The sequence below is a fragment of the Alosa sapidissima genome, chromosome 4 (assembly GCF_018492685.1).
Source record: "Alosa sapidissima isolate fAloSap1 chromosome 4, fAloSap1.pri, whole genome shotgun sequence".
NCBI lineage: Eukaryota > Metazoa > Chordata > Actinopteri > Clupeiformes > Clupeidae > Alosa > Alosa sapidissima.
The window spans coordinates 7,832,043-7,845,000 of record NC_055960.1 but is presented as its reverse complement, the minus strand read 5'-3'; positions in this window follow the sequence as shown (position 1 = coordinate 7,845,000).

The window sequence follows — 12,958 nt, the reverse complement described above, 5'->3', positions numbered from 1 at the left end:
GCTTAATAGAAGTGGTTGAGAAGAGAAGTGGGCAAGTGGGCCACGCTGCTGAGAAGTGGGTTTGACGTCACTTGGCAATGTTTGCAGTGATTGGTATTTTCTTCTAGCTGTGGTACCTAGGTTTAAGAAGAAACACATTAACAGCAAATCTACTCCTTCCCATTGTACTTGGTACAACTCCTTTTAACCTGGATCTTTATGTTTAACCTTCTATACTAATGAGCCCATGAGTGCGTTCACATCTTTATTTGTAAGAGAATATCCTGGGGCCCTCACCCATGACTCGTCAGGGTTGACTCGGTTGGAAATCCAATAACTGCTTTGCTGCTGTACCCACAGCTGGACACAGCATTCTCATGTAGCAACATTAGTTACATTACTGAGGCCCTCCGCTGGACACAGCATTCTCATGTAGCAACATTAGTTACATTACTGAGGCCCTCTGCTGGACACAACATTCTTATTCAGTTCCATCTCTAGAAGTCCCCTGAACATTCTAAAGGGTATGAGAGGTGGGGCCTGTTGGTCACATGGCACTCAAACTAATCAGAGGGCTGAATGTGATTGATTGGTTTGGGGCCTTTATCCAGAGGGCTGAATGTGATTGGATAAAGGCCTCGGGTGCCACATTTGGACTGAAGAGTGTATAGAGCAGCAGAATGAGCAAGAACACGGAACCATTAAAGGGATTATCATCAAGAAATACAGTATACGCTCTATAGGGGGCGCTGAGTAGAAATACAGTATAAGCTCTATAGGGGGCGCTGAGTAGAAATACAGATACGCTCGATACGCTCAAATTATCGTCGTCGCAATTCAAATTCCACTGGAGCTCCAAGTGGATTTGTACGCAGCCTTACAACACTTTACAGCTCTTCGAGTCACGGTAAAATGTAATTTTTGGTACATAGCTAATTTAGATAAACTTATGGTGTAGGTGCTAGTGTTTTTTTAGGAATCCGCTGTCTTGGTTTGTATAGAAATGAATATTAAGTGACCTACACGTAAGAGGTTGGAGTCGACATACATGACGGTTGGTAATATGTGACGTTCCTGTATATTTTTTCTAAAAAAACGAGCTATGGAAAATCCATAGACAGCAAAAATCCCATTCATTTTGCCAAACTGTAGGAACGCAACCAGTAGGGGGCGATGAGATGACTTTTCCTCCCCATGTGCCCCTGTGTTTTGTGTCTGGCACCAGAGGCAAATTAACTCCTGCAAGCTCATTTCTCAGTCCAGCAGGGCCCGTATTCACAAAGAATTTTAAGGCTAAAACAGAGCCCATCTACGGAGAGCCTGGCCACTCCCTATTAAGTCCCATTGTACCGAATTTTGGTTTCTTGAATTTCCCCTTGGGGATCAATAAAGTATCTATCTATATATCTATCTATCTAGTTCCACCAGAGTTCCACTGGGGGCGATCGCCATGAGTGAAAAATGAATGGGAGTCTATGGAGCTAGACAGCAAATTTGTCTCCTTCACCTGATTGTCTTTGAGAAATCTCAGATTTGATTGTAGTTTTTACAACAACATGGGTTATAGGTCGAAAGTACTTGTCCTTTCTATTTCTTACAGGTTGGGTCGTTGTTGCCCATAACACGCTAGCATTGTGCTAATGAATGACATCATTAACACGTTTGAAAGGCTTTTTAGAACAATTAAGTGACTTTAAACAATATAATAGTCAACAGTGTGTAGGCCTATTTTATTTGCCTCCCCTGAAATATAACAAAAAAAATATTTCATATCCCGAGAAAAGTGGATTTTGAGGGGTACAGCTCCATAGACCTCCATTCATTCTGCACTTGTGGACGAGCGCCCTCACGTGGAACCAGAGAAGGAACTGCAACCAGTTCAGAAACCGGAAGTTTCGCCTTATTCACCCGGCCGGTGGTGACTACACTTGCCATAGACCTCTCCAGAATAAGTCCCGCCTCCGTAACTTCCGTATCCATCCAACTTCCGGTCGTCAAATGTCTATGGGAAATAACATGGCATTTCGAAAGATCGTACCCGTCAGACTCTGTAGGTGACAAAGTAGAAAAAGCTGGTGGGCCGATTGGCCTACACCAGGGGTGGCCAACCTGCGGCTCCTTGCCTCCTCTCGTGCGGCTCGCGGCTGCTCAACTGATGTCACTTCTCCTTGGATTTATAGTTTGTTTTTTTTTTGAAATAGCCTATATTTCTAGTAAATGAAAACAGATAGATAGATACTTTATTGATCCCCAGGGGAAATTCAAGGTCTCAGCAGCATACATACAACACAAACACATTCTTTAACAGCAGAAGAGTAATTAAAGTATATCATATATAAAAACACAACTAAGCAGTAAGGACAGTAGAAGATAAAGGATATGCTAAATATAATAAAATACAAATTATACTAACACTTAATACAATATATAAAAATATACTAAAATACAAATAACAAAATTACAAATTATACTAACACTTAATCTAAATAAATTCTAAAAACAGTATCCACATAGTGGTGATTAATAAATCAGAGGCGCTTGCAATGACTGAGGCAGGGACTGAGCCTGTGATTCTCTGTGCATAGTAAGGTATGGTAAGGTGCTCTAAGGTGCTCTGTGTGAATGAGTGTCATGGTGGTAGTGCAATGGTGATAGTGGTCATGGTGATAGTGCAAATGAGTAAGTCAACAGTGCAACAATGCAGAAATAAAGTAAAGTCTATATATCTATATATTTAACTATTTAAGAAAATGTATAAGTGTGGCCACAGTTCGGCTGTGGCATGGAGGGGGGGGGGGGGGGTATGCATATGTGCTAATGTGCTAATATAGCACGCAAACAGTGAGGCATAAAGACAGTGGTACAAGTGGCTAGTGGACAGACAGTACCAAACATGGAGGCAGACAGACTATGCAGAGAAGTCTATCTCTCCTCTTCCCGTAAGTGAGGCATTGAACAGTTCAATGGCCCTGGGGACAAATGACTTTCTCAGTCTGTCAGTTGTGCAAGGCAGTGAGCGAAGTCTCCAGCTGATCAGGCTCTTCTGTTTAACAATAGTGCTGTGGAGTGGGTGACACTCATTGTCCAAGATGTTGATCAGTTTGTTCAGGGTCCTTTTGTCAGATAGTGAAGTGATCCACTCCAGTTCAGCTCCCACTACAGAGCCAGCTTTCCTTACCAGCCTGTCAATTCGCCCCACATCCTTCTTCCTTGTGCTTCCACCCCAGCATACTACTGCATAGAAGAGGACGCTGGCAACAACAGACTGGTAGAACATCCTGAGGAGCTTACTGCACACATTGAAGGACCGCAGCCTCCTCAGGAAGTACAGCCTGCTCTGCCCTTTCTTGTAGAGTACATCAGTGTTGGCTGACCAGTCCAGTTTATTGTCCAGGTGGAGACCCAGATACTTGTAGGTGCTAACCACCTCCACATTGACCCCATCAATGTGAACTGGTAGCAGAGTGGGCTTAGACCTGCGGAAATCCACCACCATCTCCTTGGTCTTTGAAGTGTTAAGTTGAAGATGATTGAGTTTGCACCATTGCACAAAGTCCTCCACCAGGCTCCTGTACTCCTCCTCCTGCCCGTTCCTGATACACCCCACAATTGCAGTATCATCAGAAAACTTCTGCATGAAAATACTTTTCATAAGTTGATAGTACTGGCAATAGTTAGGCTGCAATATTTAAATTAAAATAATTTTACTGTCATGTTATGGATAGAAGTCTAGCCCATAAAGAAGCAGAAACATTTGTTTCTTTAGCCAGGTGTAATGCTACTGTTGCAATCAGGAAAACCCTGATGCTAAGAGTAGCCTAAATAGAAAGAGGAACACGGACATTCAAAGGGAGGATTAATCTTTTTTGTAGGCTAGCATAACCCTTCTGGTTTAACATAAACACGTTATTTTGGTTAACACGTTAGTTTGGTACTTGGTATACCAGACTTAACTGATGCATAAAGCTTCAAACCTGAACATTTCCCAAAGGCACTGACCTTCGCAAGTACAAGGTAAAGGTAGGATACATAGACGTCAGTCAGAGAAGCAGACACGGTCACATTGGCATCTTATCAGTTGTTACATCGGAGCATTTCTCATGCTAATAAGTCATTCAGTGATGGGGAATTTGTGATGTGTCAGATATCTTTGCTCTTTTGAGTTGTGTTGAATTTTTTTTTGGCTCTTCATGCTGGACTGGTTGGCCACCCCTGGCCTACACACTTCTGCCATCTAGTTTCCACTGGATTTTTTGATTGTCGGTGCCGTTTAAGTAGTAAACGATTATTAATGCTAACCGGGAGCTAGTTCCGATGTACGCGGGTGGAGGAGGGCGTTAGATCTTGCTCTTAACCAACCAGTCACAACCTAACTGATGGTCATTTTCACATGTGATTCATGCGTGGTTTCAGTGGTCTATAAATGTAAATCGTTTGCAAGGTTCAGCCTCTTTTCAACATGACTTAACTTTGGTTTGACTGTGGGAGTTTGTTGGCTGTTATTGAGATATTTGAAAAAGAAAGAAACTGCCAACGAAGACACTAAAAACATGACGAGATGAGATTTTTTTTCACGAATAACAGATCATGATAAGCAGACTAGGAATCGTATTGAGTCGATAGCTTTATTTTGCATGACCTTGATCAGAACAGTAACGTTTTCAGAATGTATTAACAACCTATCAAACATGATGATTTCACGCAGGGTTAGTGCCACCTCCGTAGACAGGCTCTGGCAAGGGCGTCAGTTTGTTTTTAGAAGTGGTGGGGACAATAACCATAAGCTTGAGTGTGGTTTGAAAAGTGCGGGGTACCCTTATGTAAGCTATTCATCCATTCAACGCTGCATTACAATATGCACAACAGTAGTGTTGCACCGGTTAAGGTTTTTTAACATCCGTACCCACCCGACCTGTCAGGAGAGTTAATCTGCACCCACTCGACCCTCAAAAATATGTACTTATTAACTACCCGAACCTGACCCGACAAAAAAAAAAAAAAATGTGCCTATAGCCTAGGCTATCCTTTGCAGTTCATATTGAGGTAGAGACAATGCTTTCTTATTAACTAAACACTAAAACAAGAAGAATTTGCACTGTATGATATGCTTCAACAAAAGGCCTTTTCACACAGAGATCACGCTAAATTTGCGGGAAGAGGAGGCGTCTTTTTGCCGCAACATGTGTCTGAAAACGAGGTGAAAATTTGCAGGCCTGCTGATCTGTTCACATTATGCGGCATTTTGGGGAGCCAGAAGGCAGGATCAGCTAGTAATGTGACGTGCAACAGGGGCGTGTGGAGTGATAGGCGAAGGCCTTATTATGCGTGGGCCTTCAAGGTCACATTCACTGAGAAACCGTTTAATACTTGTTACTTTCGAAATACTATAGCTCACTCCAAGTTGCATATGCATGCTGCACGTGAAAATGATCATTGCCCGCATTAGCCAATGAAAGAAAATACACGGAAAAACAAGCGAATCAGAAAGAGCCCTTCCCAATGACGCCGAAGGGAAACTGACTACTCATGGCCTCGCCCACCTTGGCTTGTGACCGCCTACAGGAAGACTGGAAGATTTTGCGGCTAGGGGATTGTCTCTCTGCAGCTAGTAGGAGCTAACAGCAAGTTGCCAACATGGCGGGAAAAAAAATCGTGCCTGTTTTATTTCTGACCACCAGCTCACAGCTGTAAGTACAAACAAACTTTTCCACCTAACGTCTGTTACAAAATAGCATGTTCATATTCTTCACGTTAGCATGCATGAAAAGGGTACGAGCTAGGCTTAGGCTAGCCTATATTACAGGAAGCTACACCAGGCACGTAACTGAAGTGTTCTGTTCGCGACGTGTAAAATCAGAGAATGCCTAATAGGAAGGGCTCTGGTAAAATCCATTAGAGGAATGGTCTATTTTCCCGAACGTAGCCTACAGGCCACTAACACGCCAGGTGTAGCTACTTCCATTGATTAGGCCTATTGGAAGCTAATTGTTGCAGTACATAACGCGAACGGAATGCTTCAGTTACGTGCCTGGTGTAGCTACACTCATAAGAAATTGACCACACTACCCAGAGATTTAGCTTGTTGAACCTATAATCTTCAAACCTAAGCGTTAAACCACAAATAATAATATTAGCAACAATATTTTATGCTCAACTAAGTACGGGTATTGTTCTAGTCTAAACAGGGAAAATCAAAAATACCCCTGCACTATTAGGCTAAGTTGCTATCACTAGAGCTCAGGTATTTACACTTCAGTCTAATTTGTCTTCTTGCCATTGACATACAATGATGTTTTGTTTGATTACTTGCTGTTTACTTAGTGTTTTGTATGTCTTCCAGAGCACATCCTCATGTCAGGCTACACAGCTTTCTAGCCTACATTAGGTCATCACGTTAGAAGCAAAGGTTTGTGATCTAACTTTTATTGTTGTGCTAGTTAGTTTCTAGAAGTCTTTTTCTAGTAGGCTAATACAGGTTCTTATGTGCTCGTCAATGTTTTGGAAAGTCAATTCATGGGTTTCTTCAGGTCACTTTCCACAGGTGTATAAAATCAAGCACCTCGATTATGAATGCAGACTGCATGGTGCTTGATTAATACACCTGTGTAAATGGACCTGATGAAACCCATGAATTGCATAACAGATAGAATTGATATTACTGAATGTCTTCTTGTGGGTGTGCTACTTAGTACATCATACACCTTACCACAGTCACTAAAATATTTTTGTTTCCATTGTGCCAGTACAGTTTTGTGAGATAGTGAATGTCCTGTGTACTATAAGTATATTGTAACTTGACAGTAATACACATTTATTTACTTTAGGAACCCAAACAGAATACTTCATGAAAAGTATGAGTATTGATACAAGCACTTCGGATACACCATGGGCATGGGGGCCTGCTACCTCTACTGCCATCAAGCCTGTTCATCCAAGGCCAGCTAGAAGACCTCGGGTTGATCAAGAGGAGGAGGAGGATGAAAGCGACATCTCCACAATAACACCTGATGGCTCCACCTATGGCCCAGCGCAATCAAAGAGCAATGTAATAAAATCATCACAGCCAACGAATGTGTTTTGTGTGTTGTCCCTTCGGATCCCCAGGACAATACAAGCCGAAACAACAACTCAGGCCTTTTTCCCTAAATAATCCCAGCACTATCTTACAAAGGATCTGTAGGCCAGATGTCTGCATTGTCTGGCAAAAAAAGGACATTGTTAATTCTGTGCATAGTTTGGATGTTCTTGTTTTGTGTTTGCATTATTTTAATAGACTGCAATATTACTATTTGTCAGTGTTTCATGGACCACCTAGCAAAAAAAAAAAAAACAGTAGACCTACTTCAACAGTATATTACACAATAGGCCTTCTTACTGAACCACCTTGCTTATTGTCTTTGCACCTTGCTTATGGTGTCGGAGGATTCATATGATTTAAACTGGCATAGGTTACATCAGTGTTGCAGAACTGTTTGGATTTACATACAAGTTGGTTCAATATTGCAAACAACTCATCTATTATATTTTACCACATCTACTTGTGGAACACTTGAGAGAGCTTGCGGACCACACTTTGAGTACCACTGCTGTATGTAAATATAATAAAAAGTTGTTTATAGAAAATTGACCTGTTTTGTATATTTGTTTTAGGAGTTTCATCAGTTTTTGTCCCTTTTAAGCTAAAGGTTTATCTTACCTTTCATATCTTCTGTCTCACAGAGGGCCATAGTCGTCATAGTCGAATGTTTAGTGCATTTTGAAGGGAGTACATTATGCTAAGGCAAACTGGTTCTAATCCTGGGTACAGGGTCATACAGACAACAGGGGTACTGGTGTTGCCCATTTTTCTAACCACATGAGCAATCTCCTTACGAAAAAGTAGTATAGGAATCTTATAGTATTTGGGACAAAATATTATAGTAATCTTATAGGAATAATTGGGACATACTGTAGAAGTACTACTAATAACTCTATAATATCCTGTAACCGCTATAGTTTTTCTATATAGTAGTCTTATAGTATGTCCAAATACTATAGTGTTCCTATAAGATTACTGTAATATTTAGGCTACTTTTTCTGTCATACGTGACGGAAAACAACTAGAGTAGGCTAACCTGCCAATGTCAGGCTATCAAAGCCATAGTTCTCATTACCGGAGAAGTCTTGCAGCACACATTCTCTGCTTCTGTAGGCATTCTGGTACAATTCCAGCAAAATATAGCTAGGTAGGCGTGTTTGCATTTAGATCTATATATATATTGGGCTATGACCAAGTGGTCTTTCAATGATAGTATCATGGAATTCAAACCATAACTATCTAGCTATTCCGATAGCATTAGCAGGCTAGGTCAGTGGCTGAACTGCATTTAGGGTGCTTACCTGTGTTGTGAAGTAAAATATCTACTAGGAAGATTGCAAAGACTTTTGACTGTGTAAAGAAATAGGTCTTTATTTTAAAACGTTTCCAACTGTTTATTACTTGAAAGCAAGATGACGATTGTCACAAACGTTTACCTCTTTTAGGAGAAATTTTAAGCTGACAGGCAATTGTTACCATTCTATTAAACCAACGTTCACCGACAAACGATCAGGAAGCGGTTCTTCTTCCTACTCGAATACTAGGATCAAACACATGAAGTTGTATCTCCGAAGACATTTTGTGCAACAGTTTTGACTCGAGTTTTAGCCAGGTTTTAGCACTGTAAAGTTGAATATGGAGCACAGGCAGAATCGGATGAGGACGCACTGGAGGAAGCGTCACAGTACTGTTAGCCAATCAGAGGTGAATTCATTAGCATGTCATTAATATTCATGACTAGAGGCGAAATCCAGTCGTTCCTCCCCGCCCACCTTCCCCACCAAACTAGAACAGCATGAAACAGACGCAGGAGCATTTTTTTCACCAGAACCGGCTCACAGGGCATTCATCAACACTACAGACCACTGCAACATTAATGAAGAAACCATGAGATGAGACCTTTCAGCAAGTGTGTGATTTCCAAAACCAGAACCGACTGCACTTTGGTTAGCTTGCATTTGCTTTGCTGTTGCTTAGAATGTTAGATTCTTGCGATAGATGTCTTCAGACAATAAAAAGTAATTTGGAAGGGAAATTGAAGAGAAGAGTTGCCCCCTGCATTGGCCGTGATTCCCCTTTGAAAATCAGAGGTTCACAGGCTACTGTGGCCTTGGTCAGTGGCGCCGCCAGCCGTAATCCTGTAGCCTATGCACCAGAGGTGGGACCAAGTCACTGTTTGGCAAGTCACAAGTAAGTCCCAAGTCTTAGCACTCAAGTCCAAGTCAAGTCCCAAGTGAATAGAGAGAAGGGCAAGTCGAGTCCAAGTCCAAGTCTCATCAAAGCCAAGTCGAGTCCAAGTCCAAGTCCCAATCTTTTTCAAGTCCTGAACAAGTCATCAGGTACTCTTCACTTAATAATGGCATTATTAGACTATCGATCATAATTTTAACACTTCCATCTAATCCACAGAATTTTTTTTTATAAATACAGATTAAACTACACATACACACTACAGGTGCACACTACACATACACACTACACACTACACACTAAAGGTGCACACTACACATACACACTACACACTACAGGTGCACACTATACATACACACTACACACTACAGGTGCACACTACACACTACACAATACACACTACACACTACACACACACACTACACATACACACTACAGGTGCACACTACACATACACACTACAGTTGCACACTACACACTACAGGTGCACACTACACAATACAGGTGCACACTACACACTACAGGTACACACACACACTGCGCACTACAGGTGCACACTACACATACACACTACACACTACAGGTACACACTACAGGTGCACACTACACATACACACTACACACTACAGGTACACACTACAGGTGCACACTACACATGCACACTACACATACACACTACAGGTGCACACTACACACTACAGGTACACACTACACACTACACATACACACTACACACTACAGGTACACACTACACACTACAGGTACACACTACACACTACAGGTACACACCCTACACACTATAGATACACACTACACATACACACTACACACTACACACTAAATGTACACACTACACATACACACTACACACTACAGGTGCACACTACACATATACACTACACACTACAGGTGCACACTACACACTACACAATACACACTACACACTACAGGTGCACACTACACACTACACATACACACTACACACTACAGGTACACACTACAGTTGCACACTACACACTACAGGTGCACACTACACACTACAGGTACACACACACACACTGCGCACTACAGGTGCACACTACACACTACACATACACACTACACACTACAGGTGCACACTACACATACACACTACACACTACAGGTACACACTGCAGGTGCACACTACACGTGCACACTACACATACACACTACAGGTGCACACTACACACTACAGGTACACACTACACACTACACATACACAGTACACACTACACATACACACTACACACTACAGGTGCACACTACACACTACAGGTACACACCCTACACACTATAGATACACACTACACACTACACATACACACTACAGGTGCACACTACACACTACAGGTGTACACTACACACTACACACACACACTACACACTACAGGTGCACACTACACACTACAGGTACACACTACACACTACAGGTGCACACTACACATACACACTACAGGTACACACTACAGGTGCACACTACACGTGCACACTACACATACACACTACAGGTGCACACTACACACTACAGGTACACACTACACATACACACTACACACTACACACTACAGGTGCACACTACACACTACAGGTACACACTACACACTACAGGTACACACCCTACACACTATAGATACACACTACACACTACACATACACACTACACACTACACACTACAGGTGCACACTACATGTGCACACTACACACTACAGGTGTACACTACACACTACACACACACACTACACATACACACTACACACTACAGGTGCACACTACACATACACACTACAGGTGCACACTACACACTACAGGTACACACACACACTGCACACTACAGGTGCACACTACACACTACACATACACACTACACACTACAGGTGCACACTACACACTACAGGTGCACACTACACACTACAGGTACACACCCTACACACTATAGATACACACTACACACTACAGGTGCACACTACACATACACACTACACATACACACTACAGGTGCACACTACACAATACAGGTGCACCCTACACACTACAGGTACACACACACACTGCGCACTACAGGTGCACACTACACACTACACATACACACTACACACTACAGGTGCACACTACACATACACACTACACACTACAGGTGCACACTACACGTGCACACTACACATACACACTACAGGTGCACACTACACACTACAGGTACACACTACAGGTGCACACTACACACTACAGGTACACACTACACACTACACATACACACTACACACTACAGGTACACACTACACACTACAGGTGCACACTACACACTACAGGTACACACCCTACACACTATAGATACACACTACACACTACACACTACAGGTGCACACTACAGGTGCACACTACAGGTGTACACTACACACTACACACACACACTACACATACACACTACAGGTGCACACTACACATACACACTACAGGTGCACACTACACACACTACAGGTACACACACACACTGCACACTACAGGTGCACACTACACACTACACATACACACTACACACTACAGGTGCACACTACACATACACACTACACACTACAGGTGCACACTACACGTGCACACTACACATACACACTACAGGTGCACACTACACACTACAGGTACACACTACACATACACACTACACACTACACACTACAGGTACACACTACACACTACAGGTGCACACTACAGGTGCACACTACACACTACAGGTGTACACTACACACTACACACACACACTACACATACACACTACACACTGCAGGTGCACACTACACATACACACTACAGGTGCACACTACACACTACAGGTACACACACACACTGCACACTACAGGTGCACACTACACATACACACTACACACTACAGGTGCACACTACACATACACACTACACACTACAGGTGCACACTACACACTACAGGTGCACACTACACACTACACATACACACTACAGGTACACACTACAGGTACACACTACACACTACAGGTACACACTACACACTACAGGTACACACCCTACACACTACAGATACACCCTACAGATACACACTACAGGTACACACTACACACTACAGATACACACACACTACAGATACACACTACACACTACAGATACACACTACAGATACACACAGGACCTTTTCAAGGCACTTAGGGGGCCTCAGGTTTAATGGGACCTAGAGGGCCCTACATCCAACCACATAATCTTTCCTATCTTGTGTTTTATTTATAAAGTGCGTACAGTGCATACGCATAAAATGGTAACATTTGAACACAACCCCCCCCCCCCCCACACACACACACACACACAAACACACCAACCCCCCACCAAAATCCCGTATAATTAAGCAATATAGCACGAGTGAGAGTGGGGTTGGTCATGGATATTCCCACGGGTGTTGTTCGGCCGTAGCCACGAGGCCGGAGGCCCACTCTCACTCGTGCTATATTGCTTAATTATACGTCAAATTGTGTCAAATCTTCGCATTGTATCGCGGAGTGATTTATTATTAGCTGTGCAAAGTCTGAGTTGAAATGTCCAGGGATATTCCAACTCATGGAAAGTCTCTCGGCCAATCAGAAACAAATAAATAGTTCCATAGAACCCAATTGTTGTATAATCTTTTTTGTAAACATTATATCGAATTTTATATGTGCATACACATGTAAAAA